This window comes from Diceros bicornis, chromosome 10 (assembly GCF_020826845.1).
Source record: "Diceros bicornis minor isolate mBicDic1 chromosome 10, mDicBic1.mat.cur, whole genome shotgun sequence".
NCBI lineage: Eukaryota > Metazoa > Chordata > Mammalia > Perissodactyla > Rhinocerotidae > Diceros > Diceros bicornis.
In genome coordinates this window covers 31,574,550-31,599,132 of record NC_080749.1, presented here as the reverse complement: position 1 = coordinate 31,599,132, position 24,583 = coordinate 31,574,550, and positions in this window count along the sequence as shown.

The following is a 24,583-nucleotide window of genomic DNA, read 5'->3' as shown; positions in this document are numbered from 1 at the left end:
GGCAGTAAGTTAGTCTTCTCTCTAGTGTTTATCTTGAGAAGGATGTATGAATATTCCATGGGTAATATGGACATGTGGAAGGTTTAATGATCTTGCTGGTGCCCCATCACTGAAGGTGGAAACTCCAGTAGTAAGAAAATATAAGATATATTGTGGGATGGGAGGTAAAAGAGATCTGGAAAAATTCATATTGAGGCCATATCCACATTGTGAAAGTAGAGGTGAAATATTGTCACTTCCACTTGTAGAACATGCAATCTCTGTCCCCCAAGACACACAAACACTCGCGCATGCACACACATGCACGCAAATAAAAAAGGTACCCAACAAAAAACACGGGCAAATGCATTTGCCATACAGAGGACTTAGACAAACAGCCATTGCAACTAGAGAAACAGAAATAGCCAAAAAGATTTATTATTGGCCCTCTACAGAAAAAGGTTGTTGATCTCTTGTCTAAAAAGATTGATATACCATGCTAACACTAATGAAAAGAAAATTGGAGTAGCTATATTAATATCAAGCAAAGTATGTTTCAGGGCAAAGAATATTGCCAGGGATAGGAAGGGTCATTCAATAATGATAAATGGGTTAATTTATCAAGAGTAAACAAAAATCCTAAGAGGTTATGTATATAACAGAATTTCAAAATACATGTAGAAAATCTGGTAGAACTGCAAAGTGAAATGAACAAATCTGCAATTACAGTGGAGATTTAAAAATCTCTCTTTCAATATTTGATAGAATATACAGACAGAAAATTAGTAAAGATATTGCAAACATGAACAGCACTATCAATCAATCTGATCTAATTGACATTTATGGAACACTCCACCCAACAGAAACAGAATACATATTTTTTCAAAGTGCAGACAAAAATTTGTTAAGATAGATATACCATGTTCTGGGCCATAAAACAAGTCTCAGTAAATGTTAAAAAAAAACCTTTTAAGTAGTACAAAGTGTGCTCTCTGATCACAATGGAATTAAATTATAAATCAGTAAGAGAATAACATCCGATAAATACCTCCAAATGTTTGGAAACTGAGCAACACACTTCTAAATAACCCACGAAATAGAGAAAAAATCAAGGGGAAAATTAGAAACTACTTTAAACGGAATGAAAATGAAAATATGATATATCAAAATTTGCAGAATGTAGATAGAATGATACTTAGAGGAAAATTTCATAGCACTATATACCTATGTTAGAAAAGAGAAAAAGTCTTCACTCAAAGACCTCAGCTTATACCTAAGAAACTAGGAAAAAAAAGAACAATTAAAACCAAAGTAAACATAAGAAAGGGAATTTTAAAAAGAGCAGAAATCAATAAAATAGAAAACAGAGAAAAAGAAAAGATAAAAACAATGATATTACAAGCTAATTTTTTGAAAGAATCAAAAAATTGATAAACCCCTAGCCAGGCTGATCAGGAAAAGAAGAGAAAAGACAAGAATTGCCAATATCAGAGATGAGAGAGTGATTATTTCTACACATCCTACAGAAATTAAAAAGATAATAAGGAAATATCATAAATTTATGCTCATAAATTTAACAACTTAAATGAAGTGGACATGTGTCTTAAGGGGCACATATTACCAAAGTTCACTCAAAAACAAATAGGAAATCTGAATAGCCCTACACCTGTAAAATAATTAAATATTTAGGTAAAAATATTTCCACAAATAATATTCCAAGCCTAGATGACTTAACTAGTGATTAATGCTGAATATTTAATAAAGAAATAATACCAGTTCTATGTAAACACTTTCAGAAAATTGAAGAGGAAGAAATTCTTCCCAACTATGTTATGACTCCAGCATTATCTTGATAAAAACAAACAAACAAAAAACAGAAGACATAACAAGAAAAGAAAACTATAGACCAATATTCCTCATGGGCATAGATGAATAAATTCTTAACAAAATTTTAGCAAATCAAATCCAACAATATATAAAAATGATAATATATCATGACCAAATGGGATTTATTTCGTGAATGCAAGTTTGATTTAATGTTTGAAAACCAATCAATGTAATTAACCGTATTAACAGACTGAAAAGGAAAAACCATTTGATCATCTAAATAGTTGCAGAAAAGCATTTCAGAAAATCCAACATTCATTCATGAAAAAAAAGTCGGAAAAGTAGGAATAATAAGGAACTCCCTCAACTTGATAAAGAACGTCTACGAAAAATCTACAGCTTGCATCATTCTTAGTGTTGAAAAACTGAATGTTTGCCACCTAAGATCAGGAACAAGGCGAGATGTACACTCTCACCATTTCTATTCAATACTGTGCTGAAGGGTTTATCTACTGTAATAAGGCAAGAAAAAGAAATAAAAGACACCCAGATGGAACAGAAAGAAGTAAAGCAGTCTTTATCCTCAGAAAACATGATAGTCTATGAAGAAAATTGTATGGAATATACTAAAACTGCTGGCTGAATGAATAAGGTTAGCAGAATTACAGAATATTAGGCTGTTATAGAAAATTCAATTATTTTCCTATATGCTAATGACAAGCAATCAGAAATTAAAACAAAAAATAGCATTGATAGTAGTATCAAGAATAGGAAATACTTAGGTACAATAAATCTGACAAAAGATTTGAAAAATCTCTACACCAAGTACTACAAAATGTTTCTGAGAGAATTAAACATGACCTAAATTAGTAAAGTGATACACCTTGTTGATCGATGAGAAGTCTCAATATTGCCAGTGTGGATATTTTACCCAAATTGATCTGTACAATGAGATTACAATGAGAGTCAAGACAATTCCAATGAAAATCAAATCAGGCTCTTTTGTGTAGAAATCAGCAAACTGATTCTAAAATTTATATAGAAATACAAAAGACCTAGAATAGCCAAAAGAACTTTGAAAAAGAAGAACAAAGTCAGATAACTTATATTATCTGATTTCAAGACTTATAAAGCTACAGTAACCTAGCATGGATTATTGAAACTGAAAAGGGTGTCTAAAATAGATTGATGCATATACAGTGGATTGTTTTACAAAGATACCAAAGCAATTTAACTAAGGAAATTATTATTATTTTCAACAAACTGGGACAACTTGGTAGAAATAACCAAAAAAAAAAAAAAAAAAAAAAAAGAGGGGCCAAACCGGCGGTGTAATGCTTAAGTTTTCCTGCTCCACTTCCGGCAGCCCAGGGTTCGAGAGTTCAGATCACAGGTGTGGACCTGTGCGCTGCTCATCAAGCCATGCTGTGGTAGGCGTCCCACAGGAAGTAGAGGAAGATGAGCACCTATATTAGCCCAGGGCCAATCTTCCTCAGCAAAAAAGAGGAAGACTGGCAACAGGTGATGGCTCAGGGCTAATTTCCGCCCTCCCCAAAAAAAGAACCTCAACACTTACCTCACATGATATACCATATCGTAATGACCATCAAATGGATCATATACCTAAATCTAAGAGCTAAGTTTATAAAATTTCTGGAAGAAAACACTGGAGAATATCTTAGAAACCTTCGATTTGACAAAGTTTTCTGAAATAGGTCACAAAAAGCATGAACTATTAAAGAATAAAGTCAGGAAATTGCTCCTTAGCAAAAATAAAACTTTTGCTCTTCTGAAGCCACTGTTATGAAAATGAAACAGCAGGCAGCTGACTAGGATAAAATACTTGAAAATTATATCTCTGATGAAGGACTTGTTTGTAGAATTTGCAAAGAATTTTTATAAGAGGACCAATGGCCCAATTGAAAATGGATAAAATATTTGAATAGACATTTCACCAAAAGAAAATATACACATGACAAACAAGCACATGAAAATATGTTCAATAGCAATTGAAATCAGGTAATGCAAATTAACTTCCACTGATACCCTTGATACCCATTAGAATGCCTAAATTTTAAACAAACTGATCATATTAAATGTTGGCACCATTGTGGAGCAAGTAGAACTCTCATACACTACATCTCAGAATATAAAATGGTACAACCACTTTGGAAAACAGATTGGCAGATTTTTAAACAATTTAACTATACACATACCATAGAACCATTCTATTCCTCAGTTTTTACCCCTGATATATATGAGCTTATATCTACATGAAGACTTGTATAATTGTTCATAACACCTTTATTTATAATAGTCAACACTAGAAACAACCCAATATCCATCAACAGATAAGTGACTAAACAAATTGTGGAATCCTGTGGAATACTACTCAGAAATACAAAGGAAAGAACTATCGTTACGTGTAATAACATGGATGATGCTTTTTTTTGTGTGTGTGTGTGTGTGTGAGGAAGATCAGCCCTGAGCTAACATCTGCCAATCTTCCTCTTTTTGCTGACGAAGACTGGCTCTGGGCTAACATCCATGCCCATCTTCCTCTACTTTATATGGGACACCACCACAGCATGGCTTGACAAGTGGTGCGTCGGGTACGTGCCCAGGATCCGAACCGGCGAACCGCGGGCCGCCGCAGCGGAGCACGCGCACTTTATCGCTTGTGCCACTGGGCTGGCCCCAACACGGACGATTCTTAAAGTAACTGTGTTAAGTGAAAGAAACCAAACATAAGATAGTACATACTCTATGATTCCATTTATATAAAATTCTAGGAAATGCAAACTAATGTATAGTGAGAGAAAGCACATCACTTTTTGCTTGCGGTTGTGGGTGAAGGGAGGGAAGAATGGATTACCATGAGTATGAGGAAATTTTTGTGGGTGATGGATATGTTCATTACCTACATTGTAGTGATGGCTTCGTGATTGTTAACATAGGTCAAAGCTTATCAAATTGTACATTTTATATTAACAGATTATTGTACCTCAATCAATTTGTAAAAAGAAATTGCTAAGCTTTGTTTCTCAAAGGACAATATTAAGAGAGTTAAAGGAAAGCTACAAACCGGGTGAATATATTTGCCACACACACTTTACAATGGACTTATAAGTAGAACATATAATGTATTCCTAAAAATAAATAAGAAAAAATACAGACAATTCATTCTTTTAATGGGCAAACATTTAAACAGGCATGCCACAAAAGAAGACTCTCAAATTTTCAATAAACATAAAAAAAGTTACTCAGCATTATTAGTTACTAGAGAAATGCAAATTAAAACTACAAGAGACCCATCAAGGCAGCCAAAACTGAAAGAACTGATAGCACCAAGTCTTGGCGAGAATGTGGGCCAATTGGAACTCTTATACAGTTTGATGTTTATTGTTATAATCACTTTGGAAAACTAGCAGTATGTACTAGAGCTAAACACACATATTCCCTATGATCTAGTAATTTCAATCTTGAATATCAACCAATAGAAATTAGTGTTAATGTCTAAAAAGAGACATGTAAAATAATGTTCATAGTTTTATTCATCATAGCCCTAGTTTGGAAACAACCAAATTCCCAATTCATTTTCGGATAGGCATACAATGGAATATTAGATGGTAAGAAAAATGAACGAACTCTCTAATGTAAACTATAGACTTTGGGTAATTATGATTGATGTGTCAATGTAGATTCATAAATTGTAAAAAATGTACCACTCTGGTGGCGGATGTTGATAATAGGGGAAACTATGCCTGTATAGGGGCAGGAGGTATATGGGAAATCTCTGTACCTTCCTTTCAATTTTGCTGTGAAGCTAAAACTGCTCTAAGAAAATGAAGTCTTCAAAAAAAAAATGAACTACTGTTCACACAGCAGCATGAATAAATTTCACAAGCATAACGTTGAATAAAAGAATATGGATACAAAAAAGTATATGCTATATTATTCTGTTCACATGAAGTTTTTGATAACTATTAATTAGGAAGATAAAAAGGAACCTTCTGAGGTTCTGGAAATAACCTAGTTACATGGCTATATAGTATATAAAATATCATCTAATTGTACATTTAAGTTTTTTTGCCCTTTAATTTATATCTTGTTTTTAAAAAAAGAAAAAACTGATTATGTGTAAATCCCCACACATGTAAACTTCTCAAAAAAACTGAATTTAGATATATACATGCATGCACACATATAGACATACATAGGTGGACTCACAGATACTAAACACAAAAGTGGATACATGTAGGTATACTAATGGAATATTTCTGAAAAGATATACAAGCAACTGATAACAGTAAGGAATGGGAGCTATACTTGCTTTTCATGTTACACTCTTTTGCATATTTTGGAATTTATATCTTCTACATGTATTTCCTATTCTAACAATAAATAAAGGGAATGCAAGAAGAAAATATTAACAAAATATTACACCTCTGTTCTGGAGTCTGCTTAACTTGTATTAATCTTTTGCTTCTATAACCTAGGGATTGAAATAATTTTTTTAAAAAACATTTTTAAATGACCTAACTTAACATGTAGAAAATCAAATAGAATTTTCTGATGTTAGAAGTAGGTTTTTGATCCTAAATATTTATGAATTTAGGAACACAATCAAAATTTTCTAATCGAATTATCTCTCAATGTATTAATTACACAACTGAGAGTCCCATCTTTCTCATCCTAAAATGTGAAGAACAAAGTCAGGAATAAGGAGACTTTAGAGTGTTGATACTCCTGTTCTATTGTTATGAGGCCGAGCTTTTGCAGGACAAATTGGACTAACTTTTGCTATCTTTTCTATCAATTCTTTGAGCTTTCTTCACCTCTCACAGAGGCGTAATTTGGGATATTATTTGGCCAAAAATTTAGCAGTAAGAATCCCAAGGCTCAAAAGGGCCTAAACATCTCTGTAAAAGGCAAGCTTGGAGAACTGAGATCATCGATGGATGTTGGGAAATTGCAGAACAATGACCTTAGATTTATTCTCCAGAGAAGTTTAGATCAAACTGCAGAAAAGCATGTGATTTTCCTTTCCTAAATTGGAGCCAATAGCTCCAATTTAGAGAATCTTATGTCTATATGGCCTTTCCAGGGATGTTAGGAGCCAATGTTGAAACTGTACTTTAAAGAGCACCAAAGTTAAAATTCACAAGCTAGGGAACAACTTGTTTTCACAGCAATGAGAGCTGGCATGGCAAACACTTCTCAGTGGTGACTTACATACTTATTCAGTGATTTAGACTGCTTCTCTGGCACGGGTCAAATGGCATATTAACATGGGATATAATCCTTTCTCACTCTGTAGGCAATGGCTCAGTGTGATATTGGCACCATATTAAGCTTCATTAACCCTACAACACGTTGCCTCCTTACTCTTGGCACTCTCCTGCAGGCTGCAGGCAGTAACCCATGAGTAATCTGATTACCTACAACCGACTGTAGCCGCATGGAATGGAGGCTGACTACAGAGTGGAACACAATTACAGTCTTTTGAGATTCAATTAGAAAGCTGTTGGTAGAGCTTCGTTCAGAATTCTGTAACTGGCTCCAATAACCCCTCGTGAACTGCACGTTTCTTTAAGAGCCCACAGTAAATAATGAACTTAAAAAGCTTCACCTGTTCTTCATATGCCTTTTTAGAATTTGTCCTCCTGAAGTGCATAATAAATCAGCTCGGCAGTTAGAAAAAACAATAACTATTTCCATAGACTCCACATTGGCTTTCTTTTTGCCTTATCCAAAGGGAAAATATTATTTTTCTCCTCCATAAAATTACTCTGACTTTAGTCTTCTTTGTGAATGGACATTAAAAATAAATGCTACTTAGCATGGAGGTAAACATTATCAAAGGCTAATTGTCCTTTAAATAAAATGTGAGGTTAAGAAAAATTAAACTTCACATTTGGAAGACCAAAATTAAGACAAGGATGTGCTAGACTGGATTATGTCATTCTGTGACATCTCGCAAACATCAATTATGCTAGATATACATATCCATAAGATGTCATTCTTTGCTTGCTGGTGGTCTGAATTTCTAATTGCACATTTAAAATGAAGTGGTTTTAAAATGCACTGCTGGAAGAAACAACACATTAGTTAGAAGATGTTTTGAGTATATTAAAACGTATTTAGTAATTGATTGTTTACTGTATTATTTTTGCCCCCAAACTTACCTCATCTTGCTTATTTATTGTGGGATTTGCTTTTTCTATTCTGAGATTTAGAGAAGAAATATGAATTTTGGAGACAGACTTGAGCTTGAATCCTGGCTTTGCTATAATTTATGAAATCTTCAAAAGTTACTTAATTTTTTTGAACCTCAGTTTTCTCTTTTTTGAAAAAGGGAATAAAAATATCTTCTGGCAGTGTTGTTGCAGTGATTAACTAACAGCACATGATGAAGGGAATGGCATAGGGCTTGGGGTATAGTAAACACTCAACACATGTGCTTTTCTTTCTTACTCAATTTCTAGATCTCACTGGAAACTTCATCTGCTTGTTATGAATTCATATCTTTGTTTTTATCACTATGTATAACAATTGTCTGGTTTCATGATATAAGCTCTATTTTTATGTCATAAAACTAAAGGAATCATCACTAATTATTAAAATGCATTACTTGTAGGCATTTGAGTCCCTGAGTTTCAATAAGTGGTGTTTGAGTTTGAGTAAATATATTTTCTTTTGTCCTTTCTTCAAAGAAAATGTGAATACACAATCAGTTCATTAGATTCAACCAAGTTCCAAAAAACTCAAGCTAACACTTAAGACTAATGCCAGTTCCTTGACCTCTGTGAAGTGAATGCATAAAGAGTCTCATAATGTAAGCATTTTCAAATTAGAAAGTTGGGTGGTTACAAATGCTCAGAGCTTATGGAAGTCTCTCCGCTTGACTTGTTGAGTAAACAGCTTATAAACTGCTGAATGTTAAACACTTTCTTGATATTGACAAGGTATGACTGAGGAAATCACTTTCCCCCCTTGATTCTGTAGATTACCATGTGTCCGGTGAATCCCCACTGGCACTGGCTCCAATTGCAGGACTAGTATGCCTTTGACAACCACCGGTGGGGGAGGCCGTGTCACCCATTAGCATCCATGAATCAGATGGCTTAGTTAGGTCCAGTCATCACTTACAATAATTTAATCAGACTTGCATTTATCTATTTCGTAGTCCAATGTGACACACTTCATTTTATCATTATTCGTGATGAGTCACTTCGTGTCAACTGGTCAAGCTTGGCATTCGTTATTAATCACCAAGGTTTTAGGGACAATTTTCCAAAGTTTGCCAACATATTTTGCTAGATTTTTATTATTGTAATTAACTATAGCTGGGTTATTAATACCAGAAAGCAAATGGAGCCCTGAGATTACAAAGTGGCTTGTCTCAATCTGAACTACTTTTCAAAAAATAATCCTAAAAGCAGTGCTGGCTACATCACCAGGCGTGGACGTGGCTGGAAGGGCAGAAAGCTGGTGTATGTTAGTTTCTTTATTTTTTATTTTTGTTTTTCATTTGACCCTTAGGCGTGTCCATATCACCAGCGGGAAATCTGGATCAATAATAGTCCCGATGAAGGAAATGGAAAGTCTTACCGGGTTGGTTTCAACTTTTAAGCATCGGATAAAATAACTCTTAAAAAAAGTACAGAAACTCAATTTGTAGATTGTTTGGTCAATACTGTTCATGAGTCTTCTGAAAGTATTACCACTCTTTTCTTTCTGTTTTGGCTCTAAGCCTGGAGTAAAATAATCAACAGGGGAACTAAGCTTGGCAACAAATTGTGATTCTCATTTTTTCTCATATTTTTTTCCTGTTTTTATCTATTCCCTCCGTAGCTAAGACTCTATTACCACTGCCTGAGTTAATAGATTTCATACTTTTCTTTCTGTCTCCAGAATCTTTTCCTTCCTACCCATCCTGATTACTCCTGTCAATGCATTTTTCTCTTTTCATGCTGATGTCCTTCAAAAATGCCACCAGCAGCCTCCACTTGTCTGTTCTTGTTCTTAAGCCAATCTCAGTCAATTTTTATGTTTCCTTCACTCCGTGAACTGACTCTAAAAATATTGATAAATAATACAGATTTTACTGGAGCTTTGTTTCATAAAGAGAGAATGTAAAGTTACAAGGAACGCATATTGTCAAATGGCCCCAAATGCCCTCTGAGCACCTTTGTTCTTCTCCCATCGTTCCTCTTTTCCCAGGGACTGCCTCATCCTTTCCTTTTCTTCTTTAGAAAACATTGTCTCTTCTCCCATGACATTCTCACTTCTTTCTCTGGCTCAGCAAAGCAAAGTATCTGCCTCAGCATCCATGCTGAGTGGGGATGGGGATACCAGTGGAGGTATAAACAAAGTATCATTTCTTTGTGAGTCACATGTGCATTATTTCACTTAATCTTCACAACCCTCCAAACGAAGAAATGGAGCATGGGAAAGGTTCAGTACCCAAAATCAAAATTAAGGAGCAGAGCTCAGATAGACACCAGCTCAGGCTGATTCTGAAGTCTTTGTCATTGCTATCAAGAGGTAATTTTAGGCAATGGTTAAGCTGACTTTTAGATATTTTGGTAATTACATATTTATTGTAATACGTATTTAAAAAACCTAGTATAGCAAATGTGATTTACAGATACTGTGGCTTAGTTTAACAAAAACAAGTGAGTTGATTCAAAGTTGTTTTGACATAAATTATTAATTAAATAATAGTACTGGTGGACTATGGATGTGGAAAAGAATTGTGAGGATGCTATTCAACGGAATAAAGTTGAGGAAATACTATCTAACTATATTACGTTATAGTTCTGACAACTGCTTTCTGAAAGTCTCCATACCATATTTAATTTGAATAGACTTTGTGCTTCTGTGCTACCTTCTCCATCTAAAATGTCCACCTTGCCCCATTTCTTCTTGCTGAAATCCAGTTTAAGTGGCACTCCCTTCACACAACCTTTCCCAGTTGACCCTCTTCTGAAGATCTTCATTCATACACTGTCATGGCACTGAGTAGAGTATACTCTTTTTTGAGGCTATTTGTTGATGTGTTTGTTCCCTTCTATTCAGGAACTTCCTCATTTACATGGCTTCCTTTCCTATAGCACTTGGCTTAAACATAGGCACCCAATAGAAAGGTGCCATAAGGAGGCAGTCAAGAAGACTGGGTTCAAATCCCACCACCTGCAACTTACTAGGTATGGGATCCAGGACAAACAAAATTTGGATTTCTGTGAGGATTATATAGCATAGTATATGAATGTAACAGAAATATTGTATCTTATCGGAGAGTCAATATACATTAGTGTTTTTTGTTTTTACCTCCAATAAGTATTTTCTGAATAAATAAAAAATGTACAGAAAAGATTGACACAAAAATTGTGTTAATTTATTTAAGCTTCACCCCTACTTGTTACAGGCTTTTGCATATAACTTGGATATTAGTCAGATAAACAATATTCAACAAAAGTATCCATTTGCCCAAATGACCATAAAGTTTATTTTAGTTAGGGCTTGTTTGGAAGCATGTGATTAAATGCCAACTCAAACTAGTGTGAAAAAAAGAAATCTTTAAAAAGTTGAGAGAGATAGAGAATGAAGATTCGTTGTCTCAAGAAACTACAAACTCCCAGGGTTAGGATTTGGTTCAGACATAGCTGGATCTAGGGTGCACAGGTAATGTCACCAGGGCTCTGTCTGTCTCTCTCCTTCCCTTGTTTCCCTCTGTGTTGGCTTCATTCTTAGACATTTTGTCTCCAAGTGGAGACCAGGAAGGCCTTAAGCAGCACTGGGCTTACCTAGCCCTTTCAACTAGTATCCTTAGGTGGTTGCCTCACTACCAGCAGGTGTATCAGTCCCCAAGGACTCTTTCTGGCCTTTATTGAGTTACATGCCCACCCCTGAAACAATCACTATGTCCAGCATGTTGGATCACCCTGATTGCCTCCCTGGCCCAGGGTTTGGTGGAAGAGGAAGAGACTCTGATTGACAGCTCCATCAATTCCAGAAGGAGAAGGATATAGGACAGATACTAAATAACAGGTACTCTGTCTAAAGAAAAGTGGGGTAGAATGAACAGAAGCATTCTAGGACTGGTGTAACAGATGTTCTTGGTGCCTCACTCACATTCCTTCAGTATTCACTGTTCCAGTAACATGCTGACAGCATCCTACAGTGTGTAACTTTACCTCTACCTAAGGGGCTTTTTGTGGCGTGGTCAATATATAAGGCAAGTGGGCAGTGAGGGGGAGTTAATGTCCCTGGAATTATCCCTCAACCAATGATAAGCAAAGAGCTGGTGGATACATACCCCAGCTCCCTCTCTCCTCTGTTGTAATATCTTGGAGACATGTTTTTCACTGTCTCCCAGAATTCCCTACTATGATTGGATGCTATTTGCCATAGTAGTAACCTACTTGATAACACATCATTTATTGGCTTCTTTCCCTTCCCTAGCTCACTTCTCCATTTCCCTTCTCCCTAGGATAACCTCCTACATTAATGACTTATGCTTACCTCATGATCTTGGAGTCTGCCTCTGGGGGAATCCAACCCCCACCCCCCAAAAAAAACTAGTAAGAAATTTCTAGTCAATTCCAAGTTTTCTGGGTAGAATTTGCTCATTGCAATTAATTTCATGAAGTCTGAATAGTTACATTGCAATGGTTATTATATTTGTCTGTGATAAGTGAAAATAGGAAAAAACCCTCTAGATAAGTGAACATCATAATGAAGGCTGAGAACACATTACATGGGATACAGGTGAGGAGCAGTACTGTTATGATTTTTTTCTCATCTTTTCTTCCAATTGAAAATTTCTGCGTTTGCTGTCATTTTAAAATATCTGAGACCCATGAAAGCATTTTAGACTGGGTTTGAAAATACTCGGCTCAAATATAAGCTCAGTTTTCAAATCTGATGCAAGAGAAACACAATTACTTTCATCATTCTAACCTATCATTTGACACCACCGTTTACCCTTTGATCCAATAAATTTTTGTAAGTTAGATGCATGGAAATATAAAGAAGATAAATTCACACCTGTGCATTCAGTAAATACAGTGAATTTCTTGTTGTTATCAACTGTGGGGTTATAAGACATAGAGAACATAGTTTCAATTCTCAAGAGAAGGTTAATCTAGTGGCAGGAGACAATTCAATGAATAAAGAGAGTGCAGGAAATCTGACAAGTTGTGTGAAGCTTAGTATAAGCAAACACTCTTTTGGAGTATGGAAAATGGAAAATAAAGATAGTCAAGAAGGCAGGACCAACATGAAAACAGAATAATGGCAAAAACATATATGTTCTAGCAGACACTAAATTGATCAGTTTAGACAACAAGGCTTAATTAAGAATGATCTTTTCCAGATGTCCCTTACTCATGCAATTTGCATATTGGGGATTTTGAAATGTTGCTTTTCCATCATTTGCATTTGGGTGCTGGGAAGGGATGAAGGCGGAGTGAGGTTGAAGGAATAATTCATGCCAAGTGTTTTGGGGAAATACATGAGGTTAGTGACCTCACTTGTAGCTTCTTCCAGGTCCTCTTTGTAAGTTTTTCTTCTTCTGAGAAGAGAGTTTTCTCAGAAGAATGAGTTTATACAACTGCTTAATCAAAATCTCCACTTCAATGTGTAATAGACACCTTAAATTTAATTTGTCTAAAACTGAGCTTCTCTTTTTTTCCCATAAAACTTACTCCACCTGTAGCCTTTTTTATCTCAGTCGGTGGCAACACATCCTTCCAGTTGCTCAGTCCAAAAACCTTGGAGTCATTCTAAAATGTTCTTTTCTCTCATAACCACATATTCAATCCAATGTAAAATCCTGTTGGCTCTGCCTTTAAGATGTGTACAGACCACTTCTCACTACTTCTATTGCTACCATCCAGGTCCAAGCCATCATCATTATTCTCCTGGAGATTGCATTAGCTGGTTTGCAGTCTCTTATCCTTGTTTTACCTTGAGACTATTTGTGATCCTCATTGTCACTCCTCTGCTCAAACCCTGCAATGGCTCTCCCATTTCGCCCAGAGTAAAATCGAAGGCTCAGAGTGGACTACAGGGCCCCATGTGATTTGGTCACCTGTCACCTCTCTGACCCCTCTCCTACAGGTCTTCCCTTGACCAGTCTGCTCCAGAGCATGACCTCCTTGCCATGCCCAGAGCCTGACCAGCCCTATTCTGCTTTAGAACTTTTACTCATGCTATTTGTTCTGCCTTTCATGTTCTTACTCCAAGTATTTGTTTGACTTAGTGTCTCACCTCCTTCAGCTCCTCACTCAAATATTTCTTCTTCCAGGAGGCCCTGATCACCTATTAAACCCGTTGCAATCTGTACCACCCCAACCAAACAACATTCTGATTCCTCTTGTCTACATTTTCCTACATTACCTCTCCATTTTACTTTTTCCTATGTTACCACTTACCTACATTACTCCTGTATTTTCTTCCCTTCCTGGTACTTATCAACTTCTAACATACTATATCATTTACTTTTTAATCACATGTATTGTTCATTATCTATCTTTACTTGATGGCATATAAACTACATGCAGGCAGAGCTCTCTGCCCATCTTATTCTCTGATGCTTCTTGTATTAGTTCTCTATTGTTGAGAAACAAATTACTAACAAACATAGTGGCTTAAAACAGTGCAAATTTATTAGCTCACAGTTCTCTATAGGTCAGAAGTCTGACGTGGTTCAGCTGGGTACTCTGCCTAGGGTCTCACAGGCTGACGTCAGGTGTTGGCCTAACTGGACTCTTATCTGGAGGCCCTGAGGAAGAATCCACTTTCAAGCTCTTTCACCTTTTGGCAAAATTCAGTTCCTTACAGTTGTAGAGCTGAGGTCTCCCTTATTCTCTGGCTATCGGCCAGAGTCCCTGCTTTCAGCTCAAAAAGGCCCAAAAAGCTTCCTGCAGTGCTTTTCTCATATGGCCCTCCATCTTCCAACCTGCAATGGCACATTATATCCTTCTTATGCTTCAAATCCCTCTGATTTCTGCAGAAATCAGAAATCCTTCTGCCCCTACTTCTGCTTTTAAGAGCCCCTGTGATTATATCGGGCCCGCTTGGATAATCTAAAATCATCTTCCTATCGTAAGGTCCGATTATTAGTAACCTTGATTGCATCTGCGTAGTTCCTTTTGCCGTATAATGTAACATATTCACAAGAGTAACCACGGAGAGTACAGGTCATTGGGGCCGAAATTCTGCCTACTACACTTCCCAAGCACCAGGAATTATGCCTTTCCGGCACATGGTGCAGATAAATGATCATGTGGCAGTGAAAGCCTGAGCTAGAGGTTTTGTTTGCAGGAAGTTGGTTATTTGCCCTTTCCATTTGGGAGAAAAGTTTCCAAATCCTTCCAATTTGAGCGTATTGAGATGTGAAAAATCACTTGTGTTTGTTTTGATCCTTGAAGGAGGAAGAATCAGGAAATGAGAGAGGGAGAAGGTGAGAGGAAAAGATGAAGAGCCAGGGAGGGATTAAGGTTGGGCCAGAGTAAGAGAATGCCAAGGCTGTGTGCATGGGAGCCTCTGACTTTCTTTTTCACACAAACTGAAAGCAGATTTTTCACCTTTGTTAATGTTGTCAGTCCCAAGACTCTCACTCTTGTGTGCCAGATGTGGTTTTTCAGGATCTTAGAGCTGTAGTTGTTTAACAGACCAGACCCCCTTAGAAGTTTGCTTGTACCTACAGACTCGCATTCTGCCTGTAACAGGAGTTCTGGTAGATGCAGCAAGTTCTCAAGAGTGACCAGGGACTGGGAGGCTTGGAGTGGAATTCATGACTTTTTTTCCTTCTTGGCAATAACGTAGTATCATTTTTATCTTTATTACATTAAAACACAAGATATTTGAACTAAAATATGAGAAATTACTTCATTTCCTACACGAACTCTTAAACTTCACAGGGAAATTGATTTGGTAATTATGATAGTGTTTAAATATCAGAAAACTTTAGATTAATTGAAAACAATAAATTAGTCATTTGTCAGCCTTGTGTCTTGCTTTACTCAACCATGAATATGCTGCCAGTTTAGAACTTTTCTCCTCTTCTCCAGAGTGAACTCTCAGAGTTCACATTTTAAGTATAGAGGTCCAGCGGGCCAGTCTTTTCCTTTAGCATTCACACTTGACTCTTTTAACTGGCTGACTGGGAGAATCCTTTCCCTCATTGAGATGACAGCTTTGAGTACCCTCCAGAAGTATCATTCTACATGGCCCTTCACTTCCCGATGAAGTTATACTAGGAAAAAGAAATTATTCTAGAAAAATTGCTAAAAAGGAATTTGCCCTCTAATTTTGTCATTTCTTCCACTAGCTCTTCTTCATCTAGTCATTCAACAAACTTGTGCTGAATGTTCTCTTACATGACAGACATGGGCTATGCTTTGGAGAGACAGATCTGGAAATAAGTTCAAATGGTTCAAATTAGTTGACTGAATTCTGATGGAGAGTTGGCTGGGCATGGGAAGGGGAAAAAATGGTTTGGGAGAGCTAGTGGGGGAAATCTGTCACCTAGAGCAAGGGTGGCAAACTATAGTCTGTATATGGATTGCAGGTTAAGAATGATTTTACATTTTTAAATAGTTGGAAAATATCAAAGGAATAATAAAATATTTGTGATACATGAAAATTATACGATATTCAAATTTCAGTGTCCATAAATAAAGTTTTATTGGAACACAGTAATGGTCGTTCATTTCATATTGTCTACATCTATACTGATAGAGTTGAGTAGTTGCAACAGAGACAGGTGGGGCCTAAAAAGCATAAAATATTTATTATCTTCCCCTTTACAGAGAAAGGTTTCTGACCCCTGGCCTCTGAAAAAGGGTTAAGAAAGAGAGTGGAAGTCCCCATTCATTCTCTAGGAACTGAAACAAAAAAACCACTGTAGAGTAACAGGCTGTGATGGATGCCTAGGGTCTAAGGCTCAAGAGTTGTAGACTGAATTTTAGGTGGTAAGAAGAGAAGGAAGGAAAATGACACATCTGGCAGTGGAAGGAGAGAGGATGAAGGATTCCAGGGGCTCAGTCCTGGCAATGCGTGGATATCAATTGCTCAAGAGACAAGCGGTCTGGGTTCTATGCTAAAATTGAATTAGAAGTTGTTGGAATTCTCATAGTTATGAGTGATAGAAATCCTACTCTAATTTAAACCACAAGGAAGCTTATTGGCTTACATGTCAGGCAGGAGCTCTAAGCTCATTCTCTCTAAGCTCATTCTCTAAGCTCTGCTGATTTGCTTAACTTCACTTTCAAGCATGCTATTTTCCATGTAGCGGGTAAGATGGTGGCCAGCCCCAGAATCACAGCCTTCTAGTTCAGAATAGTCACAGCAAGGGATCTGATTTGTTTGGCATTGTTCATATACTCATTCATGAAGTACTTCCCGAGGATGAGATGAGTATAGAGAATTTTGATTAGCAAATCTGAGTCACCACAAGGAATGGGTTCTGAGCTGGAAAAAGGGTTTCTGTTACCAGAAGAGTAGACAAGGTTCTGAACGAAGCCAACAGATGTCTGGTCTGGTGAAGCAGTGGTGGAGAAGCAGCATTAGCATGCAGTAGGAGACCAAGGATGTTGCATCTCTGGTCATCATCAGAAGCACTGAAATGCAACATCGTTAGCATGGTTGGGCAGGTCTCAGTAGCTGGGTGGGTCAAGAATGAATATAAAATAGAGATTGTCTGCCTGCTGTGGGCTGCTTCTGAGATCATGCACACACACGAAAACTAGAGAAGGGGCCTTGGACAAATCCTGAAGTTCCAGAGAAGTCTAGTTACAGAGTCACATTTGCAATTATTGGATCCTCACATGTTGCCCCAGGCTAAAGCAGCTTGGAGAAATACCTGATACACAGAGGTGAATGTTACTTAGGCCCTTACAGTGTGCAGTCTGTTTCTCTTGGTCAAAAGTGTAGAAGGACAGATAAGCAGCCATAATTTAATGAAGTTTAAGTGCTAAATAGAATTATATGATGAGATCTTAGAATGCATAACAGAGAAGGTAGTCTTTACATTGGGTCTTCTGGAAGAGTTACCTAAAAGGTCAATTACGAAAAAATCCCTAGACAGATACAACCATATATGCAAAGGGTTGTGGACTTGCACAAAAGAGCAAATAGCAAGTGGCTCAGTGTGACTAGGGTGGAGAAGGCAAAGCTAACGTTTATTAAAATACATGCTGTGTCCGGGCACTAAGGTAGATGCCTTCAATTCTCTATTTGATGCATAGCATAACCCATATTACACTGGTTATGGTGAAGGCAGAAGATGAGGTTGGGTAATCAAAGGAGGAGTTGAGGATGATTAAGACTTCTTATTGAGACAAATGGGTGAAGAGTGATATTTTCAATGGAGGCGGAGATTAAAAGAGTAGATATCTGATTAGCAGGGAAGGTAATGAGTTCAGATTGGGATAATTTGAGTTCACAATGCCTGTGTGATAATCAGGTGGCAGTATTTAATTGACAGCTGGAAATATGAATCTAGAGCTCAGAGAAATAGTTCAGGAATTTTCCATTTACTCTTCTGCTGGTATCCATGGGAGCTTAATAAAACCACGGTAATTGCTTTACTTCTTCTGACTATTGACATCCTCCATTTTTTATTCATTAGCTGTCTCGGCTATTTACGCACCTCTAATTTTGTATGGAAAGTATCTGGATGATAATCTTCCATCCTGGATCTAAACAATAGCCTTTGCATTAGCTACTTGGTGTATCATTTGGCAATTCTTTGCTTCTTCTTGGATTTAGGAACCTAGTCTTTTGATTGGCCCCTCGATAGGACCTTGGTCTTCTTTAGGTTCTATATTTAGAATCTGCTCAGTGGCTCCAATCACTACAAAGACGAGAGTTATTCTGCCCTTGTTCCCACCCTGTATTTTGTTAGACTTCCACCTGTAAGGGAACAAAAGCTAACAATGTATGTTGAGAGGAATAATTAAAATCCTATGATATTTTTAGTGTGATACGTGGGTCATCTCCTACATCAGAACCAATAGGGGAGCTTGTTAAAAAAGCAGACCCCTGTGCTGGAAGATCTAAAAATCAAAATCTCTGGGGGGTGAAGTCCAGAGTCAGTTTTTCCTTTTTCTTTTTTTTATAAGCACCATAATGATTCTTATGCATACCCTTAAATTTGGGAACTACAGATTTAAAGTAAGACAAAAAGAAACTTACAATGGAAACCCGACTATTTAAAAAATGGGAGGCTGAAAATGTTAAGAATAATATTTCCTTTATAAAATATGTTTCTGAAAACAAATTTAATACAAATTTATTGGAAAATACTTAAAAATAATCAATATTTATAAATATGAAAACAAGGTCACCCACAATTCCACATACAAAAAGACTATCAAAGTTAATATTTTGGCTGATGATCTTTCAGTCTTTTATTTCCTGGAAATAGAAAAATATTTTTTCTATTATGTATATATATAATATGTATATACATATATGTATATACAATATAATATGTATTTACAAACATAATAGGAATACTTCATAGATAGCTTGTGGTGGACTTTTCTCACTCAACATGTCACATGCATTTTTGAATTTTATATAACTTCTTCAAAAATATTATTTGAATATATGTACAATTTCCCATCTTATAGATATGTTACATTTTATGTCTTTTTCTAATATTGGCCATTGTTTATGCTTGTGTCTGGGTTGCTTTGCTAATCCTATTAGTCCAGAGTCAGAAGTGGGTTCCTTGTGTTCTCACAAGCTTTGTGTTTCTGAGGACCAAGCGGAACCTGAGTTAAATTATTGATGACATTATCAAGAGCAGCTTTAACAGCGCTATAGTGGGAAGGAAAACTAAGCTAAGGAATGAATGGAAAATAATGAAGTAGAGGCTGACAATATAAATTACTCTTTCAAAAAATACTGGTAAAGAAAAGTAAAAAGAGAGCATGATTATTTAAAGGGAAATAGGAAATGAAGAAATTGTTTTGGGGGTGAGAGACGTCTGAATATTTGTTGGTTGAGAAGAGTGAGTGGATGGAGAGGGAAAGATTGAAACTACGAAAAGAAGGAATTATTGGAATCCAGTTTACAGATGATATGGAAGGATTGAAATCTTGAGTACAGATGGAAGTGTTAGCCTTGAAAAGGAGCAGAGACAAGACTTCCTCTGAGACAGAAGAGGCATTATATGACGACGAATGCAATGGGTGTGAATGGGAGGGACTTTGATGCGGTTCACGTATAACACTATTATCGTTGGTGTTGGAAGCAAGACCTCTGCCAAGACAGATGAGGCGGGAATACAGAAGAGAGCTTGCAGGGAGTGGTAATAGAGCCTGTAATATGGTAAAGGAAAGTGAAGGACCAAGTGGAAGGAAAAGGAGCCAATGAAGATGAGAATCACATAACTGTAACTACTCCACACAGGATGACTTTGTAACTATGTTCTGTGATACCAGGCAAGCAAAGAGCAGTTCAAAAAGTAGAAGGTTAGATTGATCCAGGTTTAATCAGCAGATGCACTGCAAGATAGGGAACACTATTCTTTGCTCCCATCCATCTAGATTATTCTAGTGACAGAATCTAATCTAGTACCCTGTCTTTCCTTTTGTACGGTTCTCTTACAGTCAGTTTTGTTATTCAGTTATCCACCCACCCACCCACGGATAGCTGGGCACTGATTCTCAACACAGTTGTGAAACATGTCTAGTTTGTTTACTCTGTACCCCTACCCCAAACCCCACAATGCACATGCATTCATAACTGAGGATGCATATGTGGCCTATGATCTCAGCATGCCCCATACTGTAGGCATTTCTCACTTTCTTCTCAAGTTTTGTGACACTTCTACTGAAACCAACATATTTTAAAGTATCATTGGATTGAGGGGCCAGCTACTCTGAAAGAAAAGGAGAGAGAATAAAGAACAGTTTAGAGAGTAGTGTTACCTACGATACACAACATGAGACGAAAAACTGTGGAAGGACAAGATCAGGCAGAAATTCTTCACGGATAATAGGAACAGTGACGTCTTACACTGAGCTGTTTATTTTTCTGTGCTGTAGTAATGATTCATAAAGCCGTTTGTAAAAGTTGTTAGACACACAAAACAAAGAATGAATGGAGGAAGGGATGATGAATTAAGGGTGTTTCATTTACTAACCGGTTGCTTTACTTGAGCAAACTACATTCTATCTCAGATTCCACCTCTGTGAAATAGCTATAATGGCATTTACCATGCAAAGTTGTTGTAGGCCCCTTGATAGATGTTATTCTTTGTTTCTTGCCCTCAAGGCTTTGGTATGTGATAGATTAACTATGACAGAAAAACTGAAGTGGGACACAGATATTAAAAGATGTATTTGTGGTAATAATTATTTCTACCAATTTTCCTGCTGGGAAATAGTTTCAATTTTATTAGGAGTCTTGAGTGCCTGAGTTTGGAAGATTTCTCACTCATTATGAGATATTTTTGCTTGTATTTGTTTTTCAATGTGTGTCTATCTTGTGCCCTGGCCTAGCAGGGCATGGCTAACTGGAAAGGAGGAAGGTAGCATTGCAGATTTGAAGACCTGGAACCAAACCTAGCTGATGGAGTGAAGCTGATTATAAGGATAGACTCACCTTGAGATATTAGGACGAATTTCAGTCTAGAAGGTAGAACAATATTTGAAGAGTGCATCAATAGACTGTCAGTAAGCAGCCCAGGTCACAGAGGTCCAACAGAGTGTACAAGATTGCCTTGACAGGTGGATGGAGCATAGTAATGAATAATGAGTAGTGATTTCTCAGTAGCAGAAATCTTGGAGAGGTCCGTATTCAGCATTTAATCGGATGACTTAGTGGCTGTTTTCAAGGATGTTCAACAGCAGAAAACTAGCTTTTGGACCAGCTAATAAGTCATGAGAAAGATCCCAAAATTCCTAGAGTCTATGAAGTGGTCAGGATGAGAATCTGGGCATGAGAAATCAGATTAAAGGAGTATGGAGGGGAGATAGGATCTTATCACAAGACATAACTGGAGCTGAGGGTCAGACCTGATTCAGTAACAAGAAGGAGAAAATGCTGAACGTTGTGTTGGACCTCTTGAGAGCCCATACTCCTCCTCAACTTCCCCTGATCCCACACATATATACAAACCTAAGGTCATTATTGGCCTTAGCACACTTACTATTATCACACGGAAACCCTGTAAGCGGAAAGCAGGTAATCTATTGGAGAGAGAAGAGAAGGCTTCAGAACTTGATAGCCAGGCTGGCCCTAAAATGCTGCTTGTACTCTTCACATGTGTCAATGGAAAGACAGACTTGGGAATGATCCATTAACAATATCAAATCTGTAGCTGGCTGCTCCATGCAATCAACAGACACTTGTGCTGTCACCTGTCCCTTTGTGTCCAAACTCCTTAGCAGGACATGAAAAGTCCTTCACAGTTCAACCTTTCCAGTCCCATCTCCTGTCTCTTCCCTCCTTGCCATCTGGGAAATGCCTAGTCATCCTTCAAGACCCAGCTAAAATGTCACCTTCTCTGTGGAACTCACCTAACTCCCTTAGGCAACGTGAGTCACTCCTCCTCCATGCTCTCCAAGCAGAGAGCAGAGTGTCCTTTATAATTCGTCACATTATATCATCTTCATCTCTTTACACCCTCATCTCTCCCACTGGATGTGAATTCCTCCAGGACAAAGACTATCTTATTCACTCTTGTTTTCCAGCACCTCATTCTGTTCTTGCCACAATCTCATGTGGTTGCTCAATGAGGATATTGTAGCCCAGAATGTTAGATGACTTGCCCAAGGATATCCAGCTAGTTTAGAGCAGAGCTGTAATTAGAAACCAGGTCACCTGATTTATAATCCAATGCTTTTCCTACTACATTGTTCTGCCTCCCATCTAATAATTAAAGTACTCTGTTAAATTTCACAGCACCTTTAGTAATGTTTAAACATTTATTCACTTATTTCATGCTTATATCATTTATCTGAAGTAGGAAGAGGGGGCCTCACTGCCACCTTTTAGACATTCCTGAATTGAGGCAGTTGGTGAATTGTTCAAAGTCTCAAAGCCAGTCATTGAAAGAGCCTCTAACTAGTGCTTATGCTTTACTACCAGACCATCCTGTCATACAGTACACATTGTTAGTTAGCTATTTGACATGGTTATCAAAGCAACAGGAAGAAACTATTTAGACTGTGCTGGTCACTGCTTAAGTTGTTATTAATTCCTCCTGCAGTTTTAGAAAAAAGTTAGAACTCTCCCTAGAGGGATTCTACTAATGTGGGTGATTTATCATTGTCCTTTCTTTCACATATATGCCTTAGGAGTCAAAAGTAGGGGAGCTGGAAGCAGGAGACCACCTGGAGCACTGTGAATCCTCTTTCTCAATCAGTCTTTGTCTAACTGGCATAGCTATTTGCTTGCCATGCATAAGAAAGCTTTTACTATAGTATATTATAAAGAAAGGTACTTTCTGTTAACACTCATTTCCCTAAAGGAACTTTTTATTGGGAATCTGGGATGAAACACTATTCTTAAAGAACACTCCCAGTGCGGATAGGTCACATTTCATTCTTGTTTACAAGGACAGGGTTCTGCATAAGACCACATGGCACCACGCTGACATTTTAAAGGCAACACTTGTTTCGGAAGTTACTCTTTAGTGTACTAAATAAGAGTCCCAGTGACTTGAAAGATTGTGTCTTTCTCAATTACAATGTAAATGGGATACTCTATTCTTAGCTCCTAGTGAAATGTTTTCTTCTTCATGGAGCATGTTCAGCAACAAAAGATGCTCTGTCAAAACTATCTTGATCCCCAATATTCATATGATTCAGCAAATGTCTGGGATAAAAAATTTCCCGTCTATTGCCCTGATGATAAGAAAAAAAAGCCAAATCTAATTAGTTACATGTGTAGAAATAAATGTGGCACTCAGTACTTTAAGATTTTTATGCACTTTTCATAATGAGAATAGGGAATAGAATTTCTCAATAGGGTACACGGAGTAGGGGTCTGTGAGCCTGCAATTATAGAGAGTAGCCCTGGAGTTTATAAGCAGAAAGGACTCTGTGGTTAGTCCCCAGAGCTCATTGAAATCCAGGACGGGCTTAGGTATTACCAGGTTTGCTTAGAAAAGAAATAACTTAAGTACCTTCTAAGAAAGAACACTTTCCATTCCTACATGATGATATTGCTACATTAGCTTCAAAAACAAATAAGCAAGGCACAGACAGATGTATTCCTCTCTTATGCAAAAAAAATCTTACTTGGTTGAACTTCTCGAGCTTTTGAAAATTATTTATATTTGGAGAAGAGAGAAAATCAGGCTAGTATTGTCCACTGAACAAGACCCACTGGCATATTTATTATGTTTTTTCCTTAGTTACTATGAGTTATTTGTTTGAATGAAATCTTTTTTACTTCATTTGATGTAGTAAAGGAAAACGTGTTTGAATTGCTTCAATAATGTTGAAATATTACTCACAAGATTGGTGTGGCCGATTGATTGCAAAAATGGCAGCAATTATTCCCTTCACTCTCTTATCTTGTCTCTGCAAAGTGATTTGCAGCTCCTGTCACAGAAGATGGAATCTCTTTCTCTACCCCGTGAACCTGGGATGGCCTTGCAGTTTGCTTTGGTTAATAGGATATGGCAGAAATGACAACGTGCCAGTTCTGTCCTTTGCCCTCAAGAAGGCTTGTATGCTTCTGTTCTTTCCCCTGGACATTTGTATCCACCATGAGAATCAGCCCATGCCTACCTGCTCTA